Below are 4,315 nucleotides of genomic sequence, written 5' to 3' on the forward strand. Positions count from 1 at the left end.
ACAAACCAACGTGTTGTTGTGTAGATTTTATTGACGTATTGCTTATTTAATGTTTTTAAGGGGGGGGGGGGGTCTCTTCTATCAATTTAAGATACCTTATTTCATGCTAATCTGAGGACGTCCTCTATAGCCAATCAACAGCCACGATACAATATTGACATCACGTTGATCCAATGATAATTTTCCAAATTTCATCTTCAGTTCTCAACCACTGTATTGTACGTCAGCGTGACGGTGGTCGGTGGATAGATTCCTAATTAATTGATTAATTATTCATTAACATACAGTATCTATTATAACGTGCAAATTGTGAAATACTTTTAAATGTCACTAAAGATTAGTTAAGAACAAATATTACTGGGACCACGACAGAAAATTGCATTTAATATCCAGGAACTCATAATACAGATATTATTATATAATATTACTCATTACAGACACGACCACTGAGTCCGTCTAACAATCTGGCAGCGATAAAGCATCTTGTGTATCGAGCAGTAGCTAGCTACTTGTGTTAGAGAATGCAACAGTTAGTTGTTGCAGCAGCCCTGAAGGAAGCTAACTTCATTTTCTGGTTCTATTTATTGGGATTTTTAAGTTCTTTTATTTTAGGATCACTTTAGGATTAGATAAAGGCAAAACTACACACCGCTTCTAAGTCAAGTGTTGTACGTTTTGTAGTTTACTTTTTGCACATCGTTATTTCTTTTCTGATATTCTGCTGTATGAAATTGAATCTATCCATCACTTTACTGCCAGTTTGTCACACTGGCTTGGTTTTCCTCCCCAATGTTTTGAGTCACCAGCCGCCACTGGTCCAAAGGTAGTGTTTGTTCACATTCGATTAATTTCAGTATTTTTTGACTGGAGTTCCTTCTATCAAACTATAAAACTCCACAGGGTAGCTGCCATTTTGATCTCCAGTCTTTACAGTGATATAAATACTTTGATTTGCTTTTGTTGCTGTCAAGTTACATAAAACACTGAAATATTATTTCTCTCAAACCATCCTGTTCCAAATGTCAGATAAGGTTCAATAAATAACGACTTTCATGGCTGAATAACCAGTTCACTCTTCTGTCTCTGAGAACTTGTTTGACTTGAACATTTTAACTGTATGTGTCTCACTTTGAATCACATATATTACAGTGCAGCTTTAAGCTTTACAGGAGTAATATTACTTCCATGTGGAGTACAAAAGAAGACAAAGGTACAGAAGGTCTTGATGTTTTGTTTGCTTCTCCAAGCTACAGAAGGTAAAGACACTGTTGAGGTTTAAAGGGAACATATGTACGAACCCCTCTGTATGTTTAGTTCAATGTACGGGAGAACAAAAGGTGAAACCCGACCAACCCCCAGGAATCTTTCACATCCTTGGATCTAAAGCAGAAACCCTGCGGTGCTTCAACCTGTAAATCTGTTTTTCTTTTCTCCTCTGTTGGATTCCTGCTTCACCACCACCCATCTTTAAATCCTGCGATGGTGGCGGGACAATTACCACCTCTCAAACGCAGCGGTTTCCCGCCTGGCCTCATCAGCCTGGCATGGAAATGAGTCCGTGTGCACAGGGAATAATGGGAAATGATGAATTCCGACAAAAGCAAACCCAGTAAAACTGCTCAAATATGGCCAGCAGGCCAACTAGACAGAACTGCTAAACAGTCGTCGGTAGTCTCATCTTCATGCTGTGTAGTAATCAGTGCTGTCAGGAGGACGTGAAGGGTCAGGGTTCATTTCTGCCCCAAGGTCTCACATCAAGTGTCCCTCTGGTGTTTCATTAAGGCACAAATGAAGCAGGAAGAGCCCCTGAGGACATCCTGAATAAATAACTATAAACACAGAGAAAGCTTTCAATAAGAGAAAAGGTCCAAACACTCACCAGCCCTAACTGCACATAAAGTGAAAAAAGTCCTGCCAAAGTCTTTATTGGAAATAAATTACAGATAATAAAAAGCTCTTACAACCTCATAAACTGTATTTTGGAAACAAAACAAAGCGACGTCTGCTCTCTTTAAATGAACTGAGCCAGTAACGTTCCTGTTTCCTGCTCTTTGTTCACTGAGAGCTGCGACCGGACTGAAGAAGGTTCAGCCTGCTGCGGTTTAAAGCAAACAGATGAAACGTTGTGGCACACGGACTCATCCAGATGAAGTGATGTTCGCTGAGGCGCTCTGCTGGTCTTATTTATCCAGAGTGTCTGCAGCCCTGCGGGGACTGAAGGAAAGCAGCTCAGAGGTCTCCAGCTGGGTCTCAGATATAAACTGAGGACTCGGTGGGGTTTAGAGGAGTTTAGAAGTTTGTAGCTTCAAGATTAAGAATTAAATGCTGGTGTTTGCAGAAGTTTAACTGTCTTTAAAAATCCTGTTTTCACAGGTTAGGGAGACACACAAACTGTAGTGAAGTAAAGGTAGCGCCACAAAACCATTTAAAAAGCAGGAGTACAGACCAGACACTATCAGGATGAAGTTATACAGAAGTCAAAGTGTTATATTATATAATGTAATAATTATTAATGATGCAGCAACATTTTAATGCTGGAGGTGAAGCTTATTTTAATTATGTTTACAAAGTTCTGTGACTGCGTCATATTTTACAAACTGATCACAGTTCAGAAATATTCATCTGTAAAGTAGCATAACATGAGAGCAGGTTACTCAAGTCTAGTACTGTACTGTACTGTTCCAGCTCATCAGAAGTAAAATATTATTATTATTATTATTATTATTATATAAGCCGTGATCTAATGAATACGTTTGTATTCTTTGATATGAACAGATGTTAATGGACGCTTAAGTGGGCAGGCAGATGTTAATGTAATAGTGTGCGTGCGCATGCGCGTGTCTTCGCGCCTTTTAAGTCATTGTAATTGCATTGTTTGATAGCAGCGCCTGAAATGAGAGAAGAAGTGGCGGGAGGAGGGGGGCGGGGCTCACACCTACCTGCAAACTGTCAGGTGACAGAAGCAAAGCGACCCCCCCCCCCCCCCCCCCCCCCCCTCTTCAACGGACAGAAGACCACGTGCCAAAATCCTTAATGCTGCCTGGGGCTATGTGTGTGTGTGTGTGTGTGTGTGTGTGTGTGTGTGTGTGTGTGTTAATCTCAGGACAGCTAATGGCGGTTTGGGAATTAACCAGAATTATAAACATTATCATTTAAAATCCAAAGCTATTTATTTAATGTAACAGATGTTTCCTCAGAGGAGGAGGAGGAGGAGGAGGAGGAGGAGGATCTGCCCTGACAGACATGGTCACCAAAACTCACTTCTTTTTCTCTTCTTCTTTGTCTTCCAGTCGCTTTCAAAGTTTTATTTAAGTGTGAACAAACACCTGCTGCCTGCAGGACGTTAGCCTCCACGCTAGAAGCACATTTATTTATTCATCAGCTCTTTGATATAAAAACCAGAAACACTTCTCAGCCTTCGTGAAACCAGTGAATTGAGTACATTTGCTGTGACACGTGTTGTTGTAGGTCCTGGTTAAAGTAATATGCTCAGCTTAAAGACCGCAGGACACTTACCTACTGCAGCATACGTTATGCTGAACGTATAACTTCTTGTTAATTAATCGGCCTGTTGACTTGTGAAGCTTTTCTGTGTTTTGGAGTTTAGATATGATGAAAGGAATCGAACACCTCAGTCTTTATTCTATTAAAACATTTAATTTCACATTAATGTGGGGGCAAAGTTTAATTACAGTAACTGATATTAGCTGCTCAGATGTGGTTGATTTCTTCTCTTGCTGCTGTTTTCTGGTGGTGTGTGTGTGTGTGTGTGTGTGTGTGTGAGTGTGTGTGTGTGTGTGGTTTCATTCAGTGTTCTTTCCGCCCTCAGTGTGCTCCGTGTTCTGGAGGTGTGAACCTGGGAACAGTGAAGCAGTTTGGGGGTTTATGAGTCCACCATTTGCCTTCCAGCAGCTCAGGATTGTTTAGCTGTCAGATGCTAACAGCAGGCTAACAGACTGCAGGGACTGAAAACTAGCACCTCCAGGATGATGCTGCCCCCCCCCCCCCCCCCCCAACAACACAGATTTATACTCAGTGTTCACATTTACTCAGAAGTGATGATATTCACTTCATTTGAACCATGTTGCATTTGTTTCAGTCAAATTATCAACATGTGGCCTCACGCGTTCAGCTTTAGTGAGAGTTTGAATCTAAACTGTGTGAAGATACAGAAAATGTTGCTGAGTCATTTTAAGAGGAGAGCTTTGTGGAATTATGTCTGTAATGTTTGGAAATCAGTATTCATTAAAAATGAGTGACGTTGCATGAAATGATTTCTGTGCTCCTGAGCAGCCAATCATCTTCCACCTTCTGT

The sequence above is a fragment of the Enoplosus armatus genome, chromosome 5 (assembly GCF_043641665.1).
Source record: "Enoplosus armatus isolate fEnoArm2 chromosome 5, fEnoArm2.hap1, whole genome shotgun sequence".
NCBI classification, from domain to species: Eukaryota; Metazoa; Chordata; class Actinopteri; order Centrarchiformes; family Enoplosidae; genus Enoplosus; species Enoplosus armatus.